The 22,015-nt window shown below is 58.2% G+C and overlaps 1 long non-coding RNA gene across 1 annotated transcript; it reads right to left on the minus strand.

Annotated features, from left to right (window-relative positions):
* Positions 1-15,979: 15,979 nt before the first annotated feature.
* Positions 15,980-18,353, minus strand: LOC136794641 (uncharacterized). Its single transcript, XR_010841713.1, has 3 exons — positions 18,280-18,353; positions 17,171-17,275; positions 15,980-16,133 (listed from the first exon to the last, which is right to left on the minus strand). It is a non-coding gene; the product is annotated as an uncharacterized lncRNA (long non-coding RNA).
* Positions 18,354-22,015: the final 3,662 nt, after the last annotated feature.

A 22,015-nucleotide genomic window follows, 5' to 3' on the forward strand; every position in this document is an offset into this window, starting at 1 on the left:
CTTAGCGCGGGTCAGGGTAGGGCAAGGGGCCCAGGAGGGCTGTTGATGAGGCAGGAGGAAGGGCCGGAGTTCCCCTAGCCAAGACAGGCACACATACACACACCCCCTCTGCCCCGGCCATGTGGGGCTACGCACTGCTCATTCCTACTGCTTTTGTCTGTGTCATTTATCCTGACTCCCCCCGACCCCCCGCCCTGCCATGTCCTCCCTTTCCCTGACATTTCTGCCTTTTGGGGTCCTGTTGTCCTTCCCTCCCAAATACGCCCTGAGGGACAGATGGTCTGCAGCTTCCAGGGGCTCCTGCCGAGGGCCATCAAACCCCTCCATGGAGACAACGCACGCTGCCACCTCCACAAGCCTCAACGTTCCCCCGTAAACGGCCTCGGAAAAGGGGGTGACACTGGTGACGTGCATTGTGCCGTTTGGGCCCATCGGAGCCAGCTTCGGAGGCTGGGTGGAGTCCGAGCCAGCAGCAGAGATTGGACCCGTCACTGGGTTCTGGAACTCTCTTGAACGGTGGCACTCGGACCCAAAGAGCCAGGGGCAGCTCATCTGCCATCTCCCATCATGAGGCCTTGGGGACCCTTACTGACTCACCCTCCAGGGTTTCCGGATTTATTGTCCGCACCTGGCGGCCCTGGGGATTGCGGTGACACCCGCAAGCTCGCAGGGAGCCCCCATCTGGGCTCTGGGCTGGCTTCCAGCTCCCCCAGCTGCAGGGCACAGCAAACCCCAAAGAATCTTCTTCCAGGAACTTGCTGGCCCAGGCAGCCCAGATCCCTAGGTTGCATTCTCCAGGGGACGATGCCTCCCCAGGATGGCTCCTGAGTAACTTCTGACAACCCACAGCCATTCCATAATGTTAACCAAGAATCCACGTGAGCAAGACAGACCTGGGCCCTGCCCTCATGGAGCTCAGAGTTCGCCGGGGATCACAGAGGCATAGTGACAAAGGCTATCGAGCAGGTCCTTGTACATCGGTCCAAAGACTGCCATGCTTTGGAGCTTACTGATCCATGAAGGAGGGCGCAGCTCTGTGAAGTAGGCGTACCCTTAGCTCCATATTACGGATGAAAAAACCGGGTCACAGAGAGGTTAAGTCACTTTCCCAGGGTCACACAGCTGAGCTCCAGGTAAGAAGTCAGTGAGAAGTGCTGTGATGAGGGATGTACAGGCAGGTGTGCAGGGGAGCACAGGGCAGCTGCCTCCTCTGAGGTGAGGGTTTCCTCCTCCAGAAAAACTAGCCCCAGATTTCCTCTGGCCCAGAGGGAAAGGCCCAGGAGGGCAGGACTGTAGTAGCCAGCATACAAAGGCTGCCTATCAATGGTAAACTCTGCCCACACCTCAGTTCTGTTCCTTCTCCCGTATTCATTCACAGAACACATTTACTGGGTATCTACTGTGTACCAGGCTCTGTGAACAAGACAGACACACTCCTGCCTCAGGGAGCCCACATCGTGGTGGCCGGGCCGCTACAGATGGGGCTGGGCTCGCAGTGTGACCCCTGCAGTCAGCACACAGGGGCCCTCCACTGAGTTTAAAGCCGTCATCTTGAGATTCTTAATCAATTTTGAGCAAGGGGCCCTACATTTTCACTTTGCCCTGGGCCCTTGCAAATTGTATAGCTGGTCCTGGACACAGGCATTAAACTGTGGTGAATGCTGGGCTCGGGCTACAGGGAGGACTGGCAGGAGAGTCCACGAGGTTTGTTGGAGGTGGCGGTAACATGTCGGCTTAGGAGTGGGCTTTGTGCTGACCCCAAATCCTGTCATGGGTCCCCAGCTCCCTCAGGGCAACTCCCTGGGAGCTGGGTCAGCATCAGGCAGGAGGTCAGGACCAGCAAAGGCTCCAAAGGGACTTGAAAAATACCCCTGCATGTCTGTATCGACTATCTAATGCCTGCCCAGCATCGGTAGGCAGAGGCCAGAAACCAGACAGAAGAAAGCCCTGCTCAGCTGTCCGCCACGAGGCCCTGGTCCCTCCCACTAGGTAACAACGTTTCCTGGGTACCTTCATGAGTTATTCTGCATCATACAAGGAAGTCGTGTATTTTTGTATCGTGATACTCATTTCTTTTGGTGCGGTGTCGATTTTATATACATTCTGTATTGCACACACTTTCTGCACTTGTCAGTCTAACTGGGAAATCGGAGAAGGCTCTTTCAAGGTCATTTAACTGCAGAGATGGAGAAACTGAGACCCAGAGTGTCACAGCAAGTGTGGGTGTTCTGGTGGCCCAGGCGCGGCTCCTGGCCTTGGCATACTAAGACTCATGCATGGTCCTTCCACGTGTTTACATATGCCCAGGCCTCCCTGACAGCCTCTCTCCTGTCCTAATTTCAAGGACTGCCGTGGAGGGAGCCAAAGCTCTACCCCGTGAAGGCGGTACTGCGATGATCCGCATTTCTACATGAGGCTCAGAGAGGCGTGGCCACCATCTTGGGGCCACACAGCTGAACCGAGGTTGGAGCCTGCAAAGCTTGCACTACCTCCCAGGAGCAGGTTCACATTTCCCTGGGTGGGGGGCAGGGCACTGCCCCTCGCCATATACTCACAACTGCCCTGATGCCAGATGGGAGGCCCCTGACTTCAGCAGGTGAAAATTGGGCAAAGGACCCTTCCAGCCTGGCAGAGCCGCCAGGATGGAGCTGGCGGGAGTCCCAGCAAGGCCTGGAGGGCCGGGCTGAGCCAGGTGGCCTGCTGAGGGGGGGAGGGCAGGTGTGGGTGCCTGTCCCCTAGGCCCCAGATGCACGGAGGCTCCTGGCAGGCGCCCCTTGGTGGGCTGTGCCTGTCGAGAGGGCTGGCATCAGCTGGTTGCATATGCCTGGGGCTGCCATTCAGCATTTGGGTTCTAAGGGTTATTTTTATTGTGTTTTGTTTATTCAAAGCTCGCCTTTGAAATCTGTTTTCGAGCCTCCCCCGTGCCGGAGAAGGGAGCTGGTTTCGAAACAACGCGCTGCGCTGTCTCAACCTTAAAAAAATAATTCCCCTTGAGTTGGGGGCTCATTATCGCTGGGCACACATGGCCTCCCAAGTGTGGGTGCCAGTGGTGGGTCAGCAGGACAGCCCCCCACCCACCTGCCCTGCCGAGCCACCCCAGGCAACAGGCAGCCCCAGCAGTTGGGCCCTCCAAGCACTGGGGGTGCCGTCGACGCTGGTGAAAGAAGGCGCAGCTTTGGGGAGGGGGTCATGAAACCTTTTGACGAAAGCTAAGCACCTTATCTGTCCAGAAAAACGTACCCACACACAGAGCTTTGCAGTCAATTCCAGGAGCTTCCAGGACTTCCTGAGGCCCATCCACAGACCCCCTCCCTCCAGTTTAGAACGTGTTCCTAAAGGAATCCCACAGTCAGCCTTTTTGGAATCATAAGGAATCATAATCGTAATAGCCCAAGTTGAGCAGTTACTCTGTTTCAAGGGCTGTACCTCAGGGTTCCTCAGATTAACTCACATATGCCTCACGATTGGGGGTCACTCACCCAAGGTCACACAGCTGGTGAGGGGCTAAGCCAGGATCTAAGCCCAGCCAGTGCAGCCAGTCTGTACGCTTAACCTAAGCTTAACACGTACACATGTGTGCGCAGGTACATACACGTGTGCGTGAGGGTACGCGTGCGCGCGCACACACACACACACACACACACACACAGTGCGTCAGTACACCTGTGGGTTACCCCAGGGGGAGTCTGCGTGGGGAGGCCCAGGTCAAGCAGCCAGGCTTGGGAGTCTGGCCAAGCTTCATGACTGGGGTCCAGTCCTTGTGAGGATCAGACTCACCATCCCGGGAGCTGATATTATTTTGAGGGAAGGAACCAAAGTGGGTGTCCCACAGGGCAGACACCCCTCGAAGACTGCCAGCCAGCACAAGGCAGGCTCCTCCTCGCCCTCCTTCCCTTGCTACTATCTCCCTCCCTCCCTCCCCCATAGCCCCCCTCCCCCCTCCCCAAACAAGGCAAAGACTAGGGTGGAAAGAGCTCTACCCGGTACACAGCGCACTTCTGAGAAGCCCAGACCCCGTCTTGGGGAGCCAGCAGCTCCACCCAGTTTGCATGTTGGCTGAGCCCTCAGACCAGGACAGGCTGCCCAGTCCAGTCGGCCCCTCCCTCCTGCCCCAGTGCAGGGTGGACAGGGCCGGGCCTCCAGGGGCCTTCCAGGCTGGGATTTTCAGCGTTTGTGGAGTTAAGACCCTAAGACCCTAATACTATTTTCCAACAGCTCTTGGTGGTTTAATAGAATTGCGGGTAAATCTAACCTGCAAATTTTCTCTTTTGATCTCCTTCTTTTTCCTTTAGCAGCTCCAAAGAGTTGGCTTTAGAACAGGGCTGGAGACGGCTCCCATCTCAAGCCTGCTCCCAGCCGGGGATCTCCCAAGGAGACCTGAAGTCCTGGGGTGTCACCGACGTAGTTGCCACAGCCTTCACTCTCCACTCTCCCCACCTTGCCTCTTCTCCAGCCACCAGGCACTGACCTGGCCCATGCAGGCTTTTCCGAGCCCCGAGGTCCTGCCCCTCTGCCTTCTCCTTGGCTTCTCCCCTCTTCTGCAGCAGGCCAGACTCCTTCACGCCCCCAGGGCCTTTGCACTTGCTTTCCCCTCTGCCTGACATGCTCTTCCCGCTAGGTTCACTGACTCCTGTTAAACGTCAGGTCTCAGCTTAGATGTCTCCTCCTCAGGGAAGCCCTCCTGGATCAGAACTGAACAATGGTTACATGACTGGTGCACAGAGGCCCACTCTCAGCAGACCCTGAGCTCCAGGAGCACAGGGACTGAACAGGTCCCCAGCCCAGACCCCACCACACAGGAGGCCCTCAATGAATGCTGGGCGAGGGGGCTCCCTGCTGTGTTCTACACCTCAGTTTCCCTGCCTGTCAGGTGCCGTGTGATGATTCCCTGGTGCTCCCTGTGGGTTTCTGGCAAGGATCACACTCATTTCACGGTATGTGACTTCCTTGATTATCTGATTTTCCAGGGAGGAATTCTAAATCTCTGGGTTGGGGTGGCATCTGCCCGATACCCGGGCACCCATCCCATCCCCCCAGACTGAGGGCACCTGACATCCTGGGGAGGCCCATTAAAACCGCCCTCTCTTGGCAGATAAGGCCCTGCACAGAGAAGCACCCTCCACGCTCCACGCTCTGTAACTGAGGTGGGGGATGGTGGTATTGACACCACTCCTCTCTGTGGCCAAAGCTATCAAATCAGGCACCGCGGCTCAGTGTGTGGCTTCAAATTTTGACTTGGTCATTTCCCGTGAGACTGAGGCCCACCCTTCCCTCCTCTGTGTCTCATTCCCTTAGCTATATAATGGGCATAATAACAGTACCTCCAACTGGGGTTCTTGTGTTGACTGAGATGGTTCCCTGCCTGGGCTCTGGGGAGCCCTGCCCTTCTCATCCTGGAGGCAGCAGCTAAGCTTCAAGTCTCTGGAGAAAAAAACAAAACACACAACAAACAAACAAACCAACCCAGGTCAATACCCAGCTCTGCTACTTAGCCGGCTGTGTGACCTCCTAATGGCAAGGTTTTCCCACCTGTGAAATGGGGGTAATGAGTATAGCTGCCTCTTAGGGTGGATGCCGACCAAAGTGAGCCCTAGCTCCCTGCTCGGATCTCAGTAATCCAGACATTAAGGGATCTGCCCAGAATCTTCTCGGTGCTAGGGCTTCCTGAGCAGGGAGGAGGGTAGCTGTGAAAGCCCAAGCACAGAGAAGGCAGCGACAGGCCCGAGGTCACACAGCACCACCAGGATGGAGGCTCTGTCCCCGCTGGGCCCAGCAGCGTAGCCTCGCGGCCCCCGCAGCCCCTACCTTCCCTGACTGCCAGGCCCCGTAGGGACATGCCCTGCAGGGACATGCCCTGCAGGGACTTGCAGGGCCTCCCGGAGGGCGCGCCGGCCGAGCCGCGGGATGAAAGGGGAATCCGCCCAAACCTGCCTCCCTCCTGGCTCGCCCGCCACTCTCGCAACCGGATCAGGCCGGGGCGGCGGGCTTTGATGTCGGTGGAGTTAGCAGCGGCCCCCGCGCCCAGCCAGCTCGGAGCCCCCAGGAGGCCGACTTGAAAGGGCAGCGGTGGGTCCAGCCTTCCCGGACCTCCCAGAGGAGGGGAGGAGGCGGGGGAGGGGGTGTGGAACGTCCAAGCCCCGCCCATGGAGCTAAGAAGACGGTTGTCCTCGGCGTTCAAGGCCCCGCCGGCGGGTACCATGCCAGCACCACCGGTCGTGATGCTCCCATTCAACCCCTGGGCCAGACAATAACTGTGGTTCCCAGATATTGCCGTATCTCGGGGCCTAGCATATGCTGTTCCTCCTGCCTGAAAAGCCCTTCCCATCTTTTCCTTTCAGGCCGCTGGGTCAGGTCTTGGGTGGGGGCTTTATCTCTTCTTGTGGGTCTTCCTCGGAACCGCTCCCCACCCCACCAGGTGCCCTCCTCCTGGTCCACTGCCTCAGCGCCCCACCCCCAGTGGCAGCCCACGCTCTGGTAACCACCCCCCACAGGCCTCTGGCTGTGAGCTCCAGGACTGCATCCTGATCAGCTGTGGGTTCGCGCTTGGGAAACAGGGAAAAGGAATCTTTCAATAACAGCAGCCATAATAATAAGCCTTAGGGGCAGCCAGTCTGGTGGGGGGAGGTGGAGGGCGCTGAGAGAATTCCAGGTTCCTGGTACACTGTATCCTCCAATTACAAAGCTGGGTGGCCTTTGTCCCCACCTCCAACCGGGGCCTTGCCCTCACTGCAGAGGGGCTCAACCACGGACAGCTTCCAGAAAGCCCCAGCCTCCTGACTCCCTGCCCAAGTGTCCCGTGATGCGTCCTTGAACCCTCTCCTCTGCCCGCCCAGCTGACTTCCGGCTCCTGTCCCAGCACCCCAGAGTGGCAGGCTGGGAACAGAGTTCTAGTTCCAAGTTGCAGGTGGGGACACTAAGGCCCACAAAAGGGTCAGGTCCCAGAGCTTGGGGGACAGAGCTGGTAGTGCTAGGCCTCAGGAAAGAGAGGGAGCCCCTCCGGCGAGATTCAAACCTAGGACTCCATTCAACCAAGGCCTCCTGGGTCCAGGCAGGATCCTTTTGTGGAGGGGGGTGGGGCTTTCATATACTAAATACTGGAACAAATTGGCCACAAGCCTCAAGGCAGGTTTCAGTGTTCTGTCTCGGGAACTGATGTTTAGATGCACGCACGGCCCCATGTAACTGGCTGTATGTGCACACGGATCCAAGGGCAGCTCTGAAAGGGCCCTCCGGTGCTTCCCCAGGAGGGGGAGGGTGGGGCGTGGTTAGGTAGGGCGTAGAGGTGGGTGTGAGGCCTGCAGGAGCTGCTGCCTAGGTGGGCCAAACCAGACGCGAGCTTCAGCCTCTCCTCCAGCTCCAGCTTTCTGCCTCCCCAGGGGACTGGGTATTCTGTCTGCAGCTCCCTCCCACTCCTCCCACTGCTCCCAGCCCCACCCCACGGTCTGCTATCTCCTGGGTTAAGCTGGAAGAGGGGAGAAGGGAGAGAGAGTGGAGGGCTCACTCCGGGGGCAGAGCCTCTCAGCCTGTTTTCTCATCTTTCCTGGAAGTTTGGGCTAATTCTCCTACTTCCTCCCTTTAATAAGTGTTTGCTGAGCACTTACTCTGTGCCAGCCCTGCACTAAGTACTGTGGATGCCTCTGTGGACAGGATCGATTCATCATTTAGTGGGGGGAACAGACACGAATCAAATAGATCCATAAATACAGGCTATGATGGTACAACTACAGACAGCTCAGAGAAAAGGCTCTACTCCAGACATCAAGGAAGGCTTCCTGCAGGAAGTGGCATAGATGAATTGAAAGCAAAGGCCAGGGCAGGTGAGAGTAAGTGATGGCAATGGCAGAGGGCACAGTGGATGGGCTGGATTTTGTGAGGGTGAGAGAGGGGGCTCACGGCAGGAGGGAAGAGCAGGCTGGTGTGGCAGAGGCCAGGGGACAGCAAGGGGTCTGGGCAGGGTCCTGGTTCAGCAGGGCCTTGCCGGACCTGGGAACCCACAGAATCCAGCCTAGAAGGTCCCCACTGCCCCGTTGAGGGGATGCAATGGGTGTGGCCAAAAGAAGCAGGAGGGATTAAATTGGGGTTAGAAGACAATCCCAGCCTGTATTTCAGACCCCACCTAGAATGGACTGGCCGATGGAGAAACCAGAAGCTAGGCTCTGAGGAGGTATGATGGGTGGGGCTGGCTCCAAAGTGCATGGCAAGTAGGAAGGGGGTGTGATCCACGCTCCTAGAAGACCTTTTCTTCCCCTAGGCACGTGGGCTCTACGTAGTGTGGCGTGTGGGCTCTTTAGTTTGTGGCCTTCGGGCTCTCTGGTTGAGGCCTGCGGGCTGTCTGGTTGATGGGCGCAAGCTCAGTAGTTGTGGCGCACAAGCTCAGTAGTTGTGGCGTGAGGACTTAGTTGCCCTGCAGCGTATGGGGTCTTAGTTCCCCAACCAGGGATTGAATCCGCGTCCCCTGCATTGGAAGGCAGATTCTTTACCACTAGACCACCAGGGAAGTCCCCCCTCAGGACCCAGTCTAAATGTTCCCTCTACTGTGAAGACTTCCAGAACACACCTCCACCCTCTGCCTCTGTCCCCTCTGTGATTTCATGCACGGTTCACCCATGTGTTCTAAAACAGCCATCTTTCATTGGACCCCTACTATGCGTCAGGTACTTGCTGAACGCTTTGACTCAGAGAGAGAAATAGCTCACGCGGGTGCCACAGCTGGGAAGAGGCAGGACCAGGCTGGGGGCCCAGGACCACCAGACTCCACCCCAGGCTTGTGCTCCTGGAAGGGTGGGATCCATCTTCATTCCTTTACCTCTCCTCTCCTCCTCCCACCTCAGATCTCAGCTCAGCCGTTCCCTCCTCCCGAGGCCCTCCGTGGACCGTCCTCCCAGAGTCAGTCAATGCCTCCTCCACTCTCCATATTGTTCTCCATTCCCTCGTTTCATTTCCTTCATAGCTCTTTTCACAACTGCAATTATTTCCTTCTTTGTTTACATGGTTATGCATCCTCCACAACTCTCAAGTCAACTGAAGTGCCCACGAGGCAGGGACTGTATGTCTTCCTCACTGCTGCATCTCTGTGTTAAAAAGGATTTGGTTGTGCTTCACACAGGGCAGACTTCAAATATTAGTGGTTTAAGCAAGAAAACTTTCTATTCTTTGCTGAAATAAATACAGGCAGTCAGGGCTGGTATGCGAGTCCATGGCCACCGGGGACCCGGGCTCCTACTGTCTTGTTGCCCTGCCGTCCTCGACACACAGCTGCAACCTTGTAGTGCACAATGGCTGCTCCAGCTCCAGCCTCCGTGCTCACATTCTAATCCCAGAAAGGAGAAGAAAGGGAGAAGGCGTCGTCCTCCTCCCCCCCGCACCCTCGCCCGCCCACCCTGTTCTTTAAGGAGACTCCCAGGGAGTGAGCCCCAGCACTTCTGCCAACATCCCATTGGTCAGAACTTGGTCACATGGCCACACCTAGCTGCAAGGGAAGGTGGGAAATGTAGTCTCTAGGCCAGGCAGTTCTATGTCTGGCTAAGAATGGGGGGTGCTATTCGAGACCTAGCAGCCTGTGTCAACAGTTCTCATCTCCTGGCTTATAACAATAATAATAATGATAATAATAATAATAGCTGACGTGTATTTATTACGTTACTTTGCAGTTGTTCATTTAATCCTCTCAATAACTCTCAAGGTAGGGAAACTGAGGAACAGTATCAGTCAAATCATCTGCCCAAGGCCACCTGGCTGGTAAGTGGTGGAGCTGGGATGCGAACCTAGGGCCTTCTAGCTCTAGAGCCGATATGTCTCTACTTCTCTGCAGCGCCTGATAAATTGCTGCACAATGAACTACTGACCTGACTGAATTTGCTCATCTCCATGTGCCCCATAAATGCACTGGGTACCCCTCAGTGTGGGTTTCCCCCCTTGGGCTGGCTCAGGGTCTGGGCTGTGGCCTCCAGGACTGAGCCTGGCCTGATGCAAGGGGACTCAGCGAGGCCAGCTCCTGGACGGGGCAGGGGGTTTACCACTTGGAGGGGACGGAGGGGCAGGGCAGCTCCGTGATGGAGGGTTCCAGAGAACCAAGGGGGAGGGGCGACGTGGAGGCAACCTCTGGCCTCCTTCAAACACTGGGACTGAATCCGTGTGAAAAGATCTCTCCAGGGCAGTGTGGAAGCCGGGGTGGCCCTGCCCCAGCTTCTGGCCCCTGGGGTGTCCTGATCCTGGGGGAGCACGCAGGTGAGCCCGGGGGTGGGTAGGATCCCAGGGATGTCGTCTCACCAGCATTTCTCCAACATCTCCCCTGGGCGGTGGCTGCCTCCCCATGGGGTGTCTTGCCAAGGAGCTCTTCCTGGGGACATCTTCCTGCTTAGTCCGTCTGGGTGTGGTGCAGAGAGAGGAGGCCTGGAAAGGCCAGTCTCCAGCCTTGAGGCTCCATCCCTCAGGGAGAGAGGCCCAGATGACCAGAGAGCCCCGTTCTCTCTCCACCCAGCCCCACCTGGATACCGGTTACCCATCTGCTGGGCCCCCTGCCAGATTCGCAAAGCTCTTACTTCTTGCTCACGGCAGAGGTCAGCCGAGTGCAGGAGGGCAGCAGCTCTGCTGTGTGTCACCTTCTCTCCAGGATCCAGGTGGAGACATAGCTGTTTTCATGGTAAGCCAGGGCCCCACGAAGGCCCATGTCTGCCTACTTTGCAGGTTTGAACTGTTCTTAATACGCAGTATGTGCTCAACCAGTTGCCCCGAATCCCCACACAACCCAGGAAGAGGCCTCCACGATTATCTCCATCTTCCCAATGGGCCCCTGGGGCTCAGAGAGGGGGTGAGACTCCCCATGGGTGGCCCAGCAGGGACATGGCAGAGTAGGGACTCCCTGCTCCAAGCTCCCTGGAGTGTCCTTGGTTCCAGGTCCTGGAGCACCCCCCTCCCCTTTGCCCCCAGGAGAGGTCCAGAGCCTGGTGGGGCCCAGCTACCTGGTTGCTGGCATTGTTCCCCAAAAGTGGGAGACACCAATCAGGCCTAGGGGAATTCATGCAGGACTTACGGGTCCCCACCAGCTCAAACTTCAACTCCTCCTTGGCCAGCTCTTACCTCTGGCAAGGGAGAGGCAGGCCTCAGGTTTGGAGCCAGAGAGCCGAAGACCTCAGGAGCGTCTCGACTCCTTCCCGGGAAGCTTGGATGGGGCTCCCTGTCTTCTAGGCAGCAGTGGTGGGCCCCATGCCTATCCTGGGCAATGTGTAAAGGCTGGGGGAGGATGACGGTGGGAGAAGCACTGCCGAGCCCTCCAGGGGCTTACAGTCAGGCTAGGGGCGTGGGCCCACTGTAATCACGAGAGGCGAGAAGCTCAGAGTCAGAAAGAGAGATTGGAGGGTGCTGTGCTGCTGGCTTTGAAGGAGGATGGGGCCACAGCCAAGGAAAGTGGGCAGCCTCTAGAAGCTGGAAAAAGCAAGATTCTCCCCTAGACCCACAGAAGGAACACAGCCCTACTGACACCTGGACTCTGGGCTTCTGACCCCCAGACCATAAGAGAATACGTTTGGGTTAAGCCACTAAATTTGTCGTTATTTGTTGCAGCAGCTACAGGAAACCCATACGGGCGTGTTGCACCAGCTTTTCTCCCAGGTCTTAGCCAGCCCTGCTGTTCCAGAAGGAAAAGAAGTAATATGCAGTGATGCTGCTTTGCAAATGATTAAGGGGCAGAGGTGGCAGCTTTCTGAGGTCATGGGGTCACAGAGGAGTCCTTGTCTGGGACTTGCCATCTGTATTTTCTCCAGGAAGCAAAACTAGCCTGCTTGACTGCCGAGCCTGGGGTTGCTGGGGGGTGCTGAGAGGTGAGCCAGAAAACAGGAGAATGTGCCTCCAAAGCAGAGCTGTGGCGCCCCTCTGGGCTGCCGTCCACCGCTGCCTCACTTCACCAGGAGGCCTCGGAGCCCAGGGGTCACAAGCTTAGCCTGGAGACCGGAGCCTGGGTGCTGCTTCTCCGCTCTGCTGAGCTGTCACATGAGTCTCTGGGCAGGTCCCCCCACCTCTCCGAGCCTCAGTTTCCTCTTCGGTAAAATGCAGAGAATGGGTAGGACTTAGCTGTAGGGCCCAACTGGATGCCGTGTGTGTGAAGAGCTCAGCACAGGGCCAGGCACACAGGTGTATCCCTGCGTGTGTCCGGGTGGGCAGGCATGTGTGTACTTGGGAACAGGTGTGCATGTGCAGGTCTGCGTGTGCCAGGACCTGTGTGCAGGTACCTATGCAGTCTGGATGAGCATTCTGAAATTCACCTTTGACCTGTCACTCCCCGGCTCACAGCCCCCTGTTGGCCCAGGGAGAAGTTCACCTCTTCACCATGGCCTCCAGGACCCAGCACCGTCTAGCACCTGCAGCCTCTCCACCTCCCCAACTCCCCAGTTTGCACCCTAAGATCCAGCCCCGACTGCTTCCACTCCGTTCCTTAGGTGGGTCATGTGCCCGTGGGAGTCCAGGCCTTCGCCCATGCTATTCCCTCTGTCTGGAACACTTTTCCCTTTTCCTCCTCACTGACTGGCTCCTACTCAGTCTTTGGGTCTTGGAAAGGTTACCTCCTCCAGGTAGCCTTCCCTGACTGCTACCCCCACTGGGATGATTACCCTCTGACCTCACGGCAACTCCCTCCCATGTGCTCCCCTGGTCTCAGCACTAACCACAGGGTAGGATAATCGCTTGTGAGCATCCTTCTTCCTTCTGAGGTCCCGTTCTGAGGGCAGAAACCTAGACTGCCTTGTTCTCCCCTGTCACCAGCACCCAGCTAGCCCAGAGCAGGTGCTCAGAACTTTGTGGAATGAATGAATAAACGAGTGAATGCACAGGTATGGGTACATGAGCGAGGAGGCTGCAATCACACACGTGTGCACATGCATGCTTGCTCGATGCAGGAGGGGTGTGCAGCCTGTATGTTCCTGCAGGTAGTGATGGGGGACGGTGGTGGAGCCAAGACTGTGCCCCGGAGGGGAGGGGCCGGAGCAGGGGGAGGCCAGGGCGCTCCACTCCCCACTCTGGTCCCCTCTCCCCTGCGCGCAGACCCGTGGACTCAGGGAGGTTGCTTTACTGTTGGAGGGGGAGGAGAGAGTGGGAGAAGGAAGGAGGATGCCTGCAGCCTTCAGGGCTGACACATTCCGCTCCTTCCTTCCCCCCTGACCTCCCCATGACCTCCATCCCCCAGCCTGGGCCCCTCCACCGAATGGGGGAAGGAGCAGAGACCTCCCAGTATCCCCAGGGGACACCAAGCCAGGCACTACTTCTCCAGGCAGCCCCCCCACCCCGCATCCCCCCGCCCCGCTCCCGCACCATCCCCCCAGCTCTGGCGGGGTGTGGGGGGGGTCCTGGGTCCTGCGGAGGACCTGATCAGGCCAGGAGGAGGGCAAGCTGGGGTGCGGGGGTGGGGTGAGGGGTGGCCTGGCCCCTTAGCCCAGACAGTCTGCCTGGTCCCTCCCTCATCCTTGGGTGAGGCAGGTCTTGCCACCTCTCTGACTTTTAACCCTGTCATCTGTAAAATGGCACCACAGCACTCCCTTGCAGTGTTGTAGCAATTAATGAGATCATGTTGACAGAAGGTTTGACACAGTGTCTGGGGCTGGAGAATGCTGTGAGTATAATTTTGTCAATATCGTTGTCACCCCCCCCACCTCCCCAGTAGCCATCCTGCCCTGCGTTTGGCCTCAGCGCACCCTGGGACAGTAAGACAGCTCTGTCTTGCTCTTATTTATGTCCCCAGCCTCTGGCACAGTGTCTGGCACCTAGCAGTTGCTCAAAAAATGTATGTTCAATGAATGAACCAGCAGACCCATGTGGATTTAAAGCACCTCCTCTCTCCAGGCCTCAGTATCCTCGTGTGTAAAGCTGTGTCTCCACAAACTAAGAATCTCTGAGGTCCCTCCCAGTTTGAAATCAGGACTGGATTTTTTAAAAAAATTTTTATTGGGGTATAGTTAATTTACAATGTTGTGCCAGTTTCAGGTGAGGACTGGATATTATTGTCGCTGCTGTGCTGAGTTTTGCATTTTTAAAAAAATATTCATGCTAGCTAACACCTCCCCAGGCCCTCTCCCCTGGACACACGGCCAACCTGCCTTGACCCCATTCTTCATCATGGAGAGCTGGTGCAGGGGCTCAAAACACAAATGTCTGCCAGAGAAAGACAAGAGCCTAATATGCTCACAGGGCCCCACATGTCCTAGCCCTTGGGAGTCTTTCCAGCCGCATCTGAAGCCTCCACCAGCTCCACTCCACAGGCCTTCTCTCTGCCCCTTCTCCCCGTAGCCCTCCTTGCACAGGCCCTTGGAACAACACACGCTGTTCCCTCCCTCTTTAGCTAGGTGACTGACACTCAGTCTTCAGATCTCCGCTCTAGGGCCCCACCCTCTGGGAAGCCCTCCCTAACCTCTCCTGAGACTGGGTCCAACCACCCCATTACTGACTGCCTTTCTCTCCCAGAATCTGTTGTGATCAGAAAGTTCATCGTGTGTGTTTCCCCCACTAGACCACGTGCTCTCGGAGGTCAGCCCTGGCCTGCCTCTCCCTTCCATGGCTACAACGCAGCAAAGAGCCTGGCACACAGGAGGTGCTTGATAACGGCTGGCCACTGCCAGCATCCCCCGCCACCCCCCGAGTGGGAGTCTCTGAGGGTCTCTGCATAGCACCCCCATGGCCGAGGGTCAGGCGGCCACATGATAATGAGTGTGGTGGAGGTTCATGCTTGTCCTTGGGGGAGCGGAGCAGCCACGGGAGGGGCGGGGCTCAGGGCCGTGGCAGGGAGGGGCATGACCTCTGGGCGCGCATGCCCAGTCCCTGCCCTCTGCCCGGCATCATCACCTGCTCTCAGGGAAAGCCCCGTGTCGTAGCCACAACATTTTGGAATTAATCCCATTCTTTTTTTGTTTTGTTTTGTTTTGTGTGGTACGCGGGTCTCTCACTGTCGTGGCCTCTCCCGTTGCGGAGCGCAGGCTCCGGACGCGCAGGCGCAGCGGCCACAGCTCACGGGCCCAGCCGCTCCGGGGCACGTGGGATCTTCCCGGACCGGGGCACGAACCCGCGTCCCCTGCATCGGCAGGCGGATTCTCAACCACTGCGCCCCCAGGGAAGCCCTAATCCCATTCTTTGAGTTTGGCCTCTGCTGGAGAGAGCTCGGTCCTGAGACTTGGGATGAACCCCACCCCACCTCTCATTGCTGTGCATCCTTAGGCAGAGCCCTATCTCTCTCTGGGCCTGAGTTCCTCATATAGAAAATGGAGACGATACTAGTCCCTGCTGCAGGGGGTAGGAGCTAGTGAGGTGCTCTGTGCACAGTGCACAGCTAGGACAGGAGGGTGCTCACTGGGGAACCGGGACACAGGGAGCAAGGGAGGTGTGGTCTTCAGGGGGCACCCCCAAAGCCACTCTGTGGCTGGTCTGCAGCCGGCATTAGGGAAGGTGGTAGAAGGGGCCTCAGAGTGCTGAGGTGAGCGCAGAGCACGTGTGAGTGTGTGTGTGTGTGTGTGTGGTGTGTGTGTGTGTGTGCGTGTATGTAACGCTGCTGGAGAACAGACTTCAGAGGAAAGGCGGGAGGGAATGAGCTGGCAAAGCTTAGTGCTGCAGCAACAGCAGAGCCAGAGGCCCAGAGGCGGGGAGCTGGAGGGAGCTTCCCAAGGCCAATGCAGTCAAGGCTGGAGAAGGAGGGGTGGGCCTGGATAGAGGGAGGGGCTTCCCAGATGTGGGAGGGGAGACTGGGCCAGGGAGCGGTTTGAAGACTTAGCGGGTTCCTGGTATCCCTAGTGTGGAGGGCTTGCACTCTGCCACCCAAAGACCCCTGTTTGCATTTGTGCTCTGCTACTCACTAGCTGTGTGACCCTGGGCGAGTCCTTTGCCTCTCAAAGCCTCTGTTTCTTTGGTTGTCAAATGGGACCATAATAGAATATACCTGTGCATTGGTTTCCCAGGGCTGACGTAACAAAGTGCCAAAGACCGGATGGCTTAACCAACAGAAATGTATTCTCTTCCAGCCTGGAGACTGGAAACCCATGGTCAAGGTATAGGCAGAGTTGGTTTCTTCTGAGGCCTCCCTCCTTGGCTTGTAGATGGCCATCTTCTTGCTGTGTCTTCACGTGATCCTTCCTCTGTGCGTGTCTGTGTCCCAATCTCCTCTTCTTAGAAGGACACCAGTCATATTGGATTAGGGCCCATCCTGATGACCTCATTTTAACTTAATTACCTCTTTAAAGACCCTGGGTCCAAATAGAGTCACATCTAAGGCACTGGGGGTTAGGACTGCAACCTACTAATTTGGCGGGGACGGGTTTGGGACATAATTCTGCCCATAACACCTGTTTGGTCTGGGCTCCCTGAAAGTAGGCTAAAATAAAGGCTGGGGTACACGTAGTTTGTTTGGGGGTACAGTTGCAGGGGCAAGAGTGAGGGATGGGGAGAGGGGAGAGGGAAACAGGAGAGGAAAGAGAACCAAGACAAATGTGCACTCCTGAGTTCGCCATTAAGGCAACCTGGGCGCCCAGGCCCCCAGGGCTGTCCGAGATGCCTTACGAAATGCATCTTGGGACCATCTGCCTGGGGGAAGAAAGGGGGAGGCACCCCATAGCTCCGTCTCCCTTGGATCAAGGGTTGTCCTGAATGGTGTCACAGCTGATCTCTGAGGGGGTTCCTGATGGGAAAGGGACATCCCATATGGGGCATCTCTTCCCAGGGCAGGAAGAGAGATGCAACTCAGGGCAGGGCACTGTTGGCCTGCAGTTGCCTGGCCAGACCCTGCAGGGGCTGTTTATTCACTGCCGCTGGGCCTGGATTAAGAGGCAAAGCCAAGACGTTGGAAGCAGCGCAGGAAAGGTATTCAATACCGTCCACCCATTGCAGGACTCAGCTCTGCCCCTGCCCTGCACTGGGCCCGGCCCATTGGAGTCCCCTTAACGGAGCTGGCCATCCTCAGTCCCTGCAAAGACTTGACACAAGCCTGTTACTGAAGCAAACTATTGCCCCCGCAGCTGGATCTGGGGTAGATGACCCACCCCTGAACGGTAACTCCTTTCTCGGTCTGCTGGTCCCTGACATGAGGCCTCCAAAGTGGTCAGATGGCAGTCACAGCTTTGAGTTCAGCGGGACCCATTCTGTGCCCGGTGGAGCCCTCCCTCCAGCTCTCCCCCACCCCCACCCAGTCCCAGGGAACCGGTACCTCTCCTCTGACGAAATCTCAGGCTGCAGGGAGGAGAAGTACGAATCTACAAGTGAGGCACTGGAGTGCTGGAGGCGGGCACAGCTTGTTCCTGGACCGTGTGTCCTAGTTTTTGGGGTCACAGCACCATTGATTAGCTGTGGGTTCTGGACACAGGGTGTTGCACGAGCTGGCTGCCCCAGCGTTCCGTCAGGCCCATTGCTCCAGGGTCAGACCAGTGGCTACCGTTCTTGCACACCCACTGTGCTCTTTCCTTGCCATAAAGTAGGGCCCTTGGTCCAAGGCCCAGGGGGACGGGATCCCCTGTCTCCAGATCAAGAATTCTGTAAGGCCTTGGATGTCATCTGCCAGGGTGTTCTGAGAGATGGGACAGGCTGAATATACATCTCTCTGAAAAGGGAGGCTTGGTCTCACCGTGGAGGCTGAAGTTGCCCTGGACGGCCTCCCAGGGCCTCAGCCACCACTGGGTGTGGGCAAAGGGGCAGCTGCTAGGCTCACCCACACAGGCCCTTTCTGAGATGACTGGCGGCCAAAGCCACCAGCTGAGGGACAGGACGAGGGGACTCTGAACGCTGTAGCCTCGTTTCTGCCTGGGAGCCTCAAATCTTTCCTGATAGGCAGTCATTCCTCCCAGACTCGGGACAGGCGGACAGGGCTCTGGGTCAGGCACAGCCTCCCGGCCGTGGGACCCTGCGTGGGTCCTGGTCTCCGATCCCTCATCTGGCCTTAGGGGAGCTGAGGGACGGAACATGATTCTGGGAGCCAGACCCTTGCCGTGGCTGTTGTTAGTCTAGCCGAGGCACAGAGGGGCACCCAGGGGACATCAGTCCTATATTGACTCCCAGTCCAGTGCTCCTTCGACCACTCCTCGAGAGAAAGCGTGGGGGTCATGGGGAGAGGGAGAGGATGGGAGAGGCAGGACCTTATGCCCACTCCCCCCCCATACTGCCCCGCACATAGTAGGTGCTTACTTAGTGTGTGCTGAATGACTGAATGACTGTCTGGGTGGGTGGATGGATGGACAAACAAACAGGTAGGTGCGGCCCAGGCCCAGCTCCGTTTGCTCCAAATCCCAGCCACCCAGTCCAGCCCTTCCCTCCCCAGCTAACCTCATTGGGTTGCTAGCAGGCTCCAGCTTTCCTTTCTGCCGAGTCACTGCTCTCAACCCCGTGATGGGGCTGGGTGTGCCAGGAATCCGGAGGGAAGGAGACAGACAGAACCTCAGAACTCACCACTAACTCCATTTTCGAGATGAGGAAACTGAGGCAGGGGGACTGTCCTGAGGTTTGTTCAGCCCCAGAACAGCTCACCTCCCCAGCAGCCCAGGGCACCGCCCCCTGCCTGGCTCACCCACCGTCATGCAGAAGCCTTAGGACTCCTCTGTCAGATGTGGGTAACTGGTTTGGAGGGGAGGTGGGGCGGAGGGAGTCTGGTCAGCAGATTGGGTTCCCTGAGTCACTCCGAGTCATTCCCAGTCCTCCCGAAGATGTCCTAATGCCGTTGCTCCAAGGAGGCTCCCAGCCCCCCTCTGACCCAGCCTCCGGGCTGCCCCCACCCCTCCCTACCCTCGTGAGTCTCTCCTCTCTTCTCTCTTCCTCTCTGGCCCTTCTCACCCTTCTGCAGGGTCTGGAGCCAAGACCCAGGAGCCCACCTCTGACCCCCACAGGGACTGTGGCCTCGGGCAGGCCTCTGCTCCTCTCTGCACCTCCACGGCCCAGCTGGGGTGGCTGGCTACCTGAGTCCCGTCCGACCTTGACCTTCCAGGCCTCCTGGCCATCGGAGCTCTGTCCTCCCTCCTCCCTCTGTCTGCACACCCCCTTTCTCTCTAGACACCCCCCCATCTCGCCTTCTCCCCGCTCTGCTCTCCTTCCTCCTGCCCACCCTTCTCAGAGAATGCCAAGCCTGCAGCTTTCCCTGACCTTGAGGAGACAGCAGGCTGGGAGCTTTGCAAAGGGGGCAGCTCAGAGCTTTGCAAAGGGGCCTCTGGCAGTGAAGCCCTCCTCAGTTGGTCCTGGGGGGGCTGCACTGCCCTTGCAACCCCTCCTCACACCCTATGCCACACGCCCTAGTTTACTTTTCTCCATGGCTTTTCTGGTCTTCTCACTAGTTACTTCACTTACATGTTTATCGTTCATCCCCTCATTAGAAGGTCAGTTCCACGAGGGCAGGGACTTTTGTTTGCTTCGTCACTGCTCTGTCCTCAAGCCCAGAACAGTAACTGAGTAACAGTAACTGAGTGAAGATTTCCTCCACTCTAATGACAACCGCCATGTATGGAGCACGTACTTGCGCGCACCCATCTACAGCCCTGCGCACCGACGACTATGCCAGCCCCTTTGGGAAGATGGGGAAATTGAGGCTCGGAGAGGAAGAGCCCAAAGGGCAGAGCCAGTCCAAGGTCACACAGTGGTAACTGGTAAAGGCCGGATTCGAACCCACGTGTCCAGACCACGGCGCCTGCGCTGTTGGTCCTCCCTCCCAGAAGTGATGGGGGGGGCAGGTGCACCGCTGGCCCGTCCAGGGAAAGCCGAAGGGGCGGGGTCAGTCCAGCCCCCAGGTCCTCGGCCACGCCCCTACTTGTGGAACAGAGAAACTGAGGCCCTCAGGCTGCCTCGGATACCCTGGAGACCTTCCCAAACTCGACTCAGTCCGGGAACCGGCCCGCGCTGCCCCGCACCCCGCCGCCCCGGCCCGAGGCGGAGCTTCGCCTGCGCCCACCGGGAGCCGGGGAGGGAGAGAAAAATGAGTTTTCCTGCCGCCCGGTGGCGGTGTCAATTGATCGGGCGCGGGCGGGGTCCGCGCGCCGGGCTGGGGGCCTTGCTCTCAGCTGCAGGCGCACAATTATCGGGAAAAAACTGGGGCGGCTGCTGCGGTGAAATTAGTTATCGATCCCACGGCAGGGCCGCGGGGCCACGCTCAGCGCTGAAGGCTGCAGACCCGGGCAGGGGCCGCCGGGCGGGGTGAGGGGAGGAGGGGGCGGGGGCGGGCCCTCCCCTCCCCTCCCCTCCCCTCCCCTCCCCTCCCCTCCCTTCCCCTCCCCTCCCCTCCCCTCCCCTCCCCTCCCCCTCCCCTCTCCTCCCCCTCCCCTCCCTTCCCCTCGCCTCCCCTCCCCCCTCGCCTCCCCTCCCCTCCCCCTCCCCTCCCTTCGACCGTCCTCCACTTCCTCCTCCCCCTCCCCCCCCCGCGCCCGCCCTGCCTCTGTGCTCTCTCCTCGCCCATTCATCCCGCCGCTGTATCGACCCAAGGCCAACCCCGCGCTGACAGGCGCCCCCCCCCCCCACAACCCGCTCTCCCCAGCTTGGCCCCGGCCCCGCGCTGGCCGCCCCGTCCCTTGGGCCTGGCACCCGGAGCCCCGCTTGGGTGCGGAGAACGCCCTTAGTGTGGGCCCTGCCCCTGGAGAGCCCGAGAGCTGGCCGGGGAGGACCAACCCCTGCTCCCAGTAGTTTGGAGCCCTGCTGCCTGGGAAAGTGCGTGACCTGAGCCTCAGTTTCCCCTCCCGTATAAACCCGGGCAGTTCCTACGTCTAGCTTGTTCAGAGGATAAAATGGGAGGCGTTATGAGGAGTGCCTGGGCTTGTCGCCTGGAAGGAAGGAAGGAAGCGTGTTGGGGGTTTATTTCACGTTTATAGCACCGTTTCTTACCAGCGACTCTAGGAGATGTGTCATAACCCCATTTTATAGATGAGTAAACTAAGCTCAGAGAGGAGAGGTGCCCCGTCCGCCCCATACAGCCAGCAAATGGCCCCATGACACTAGAACCCAGCTAACAGAGGGGAGGTGGGGGGGGTCTTCTCAGTGGGTGCTGACATATCAAAAGGCTGGGGGAGTCTTCAGGGAAGAAGGGGGGTCAGGTCAGGTCCTCCAGGCCCACTTGGCTCAGGGCAGCTCGCCTCTGCAGCCTCCAGGGAGGAGGGAAAGGGGAGGAGTGGGGGAGGCCTCTCCTTTCCCAGTACTAGGCTGGTCGAGGGGAGGCGGTTCCAGGCTGGAAAGCAGGGCATCTGAGCTCTAATCCTGTCCCTCCACTCACCAGCGTGTGACCTCAGGCAAGCCCCTGTCCCTGGCCCAGGCCTTCAACAAAAAGGGGTTTGGACCTTATGTCCCCCCAGGGAGAGGTTGGCAGGGCCAGGTCATGGAGGGTTCTGGAGTGTTCCAGAGAAGGGGAGCACAGAAAGGCTTTGAGTGGGGGGATGACAGGGTCAAGTTCGCCCCCACAGCTGGAGTCCTGGCTCTGCTCTTGGTCTCTCTGAGCCTCAGTTTCCTCCCCTGTGAAATGGAGATGATCTCCACCGCTCTCCGGGCTGTGGGCTTTGGACTGGGTCAGCCCTGGGTTCAAATCTTCCCTTAAAGCCATAGGCCCTTGGGTGCTACCAACTAGTGGCTCAATGGAAGGGGCAGGGTGGTGTAGAAACTTGGGGTCTCCGTGCTCCCTCTCCCAAGATTTCCTGGCTCCCCAAATGGGACTCCAGAGGCGGTGCTGAAGGGGAGGTGGCCCCTCCGCCGGCCACAGGGGCCCTGACCTGACGCTGAAGAGAGGCAGGGCCGGAGATCTGGAGGCTGACGGGCTGTTCCTGCCTTTTCTCCCTGTGGGTGGCAGGGACCCTGGAAAAGGGGTCCTGAGCTGAGAGGACGAAGTGCCCCCTCACTGGCTGTGAGGGCAAATAGAAACTTATGGGGGCGGGGGTGCATAGGCCGGCCTGCGGGGGCCTTATGTTCTGTAAAAATTGACCTTCATCTGCCCTGGGGAGCTGGATATGCTCTATTTTTTTGATTTGGGTGCTGTTTAGTTATACAGGTGGGTTCACTTTGTGAAAATTCTTACAGCTGAACACCTAGCATGTAACTGAGG

This window comes from Kogia breviceps, chromosome 8, assembly GCF_026419965.1.
Source record: "Kogia breviceps isolate mKogBre1 chromosome 8, mKogBre1 haplotype 1, whole genome shotgun sequence".
Classification (NCBI taxonomy): Eukaryota; Metazoa; Chordata; class Mammalia; order Artiodactyla; family Physeteridae; genus Kogia; species Kogia breviceps.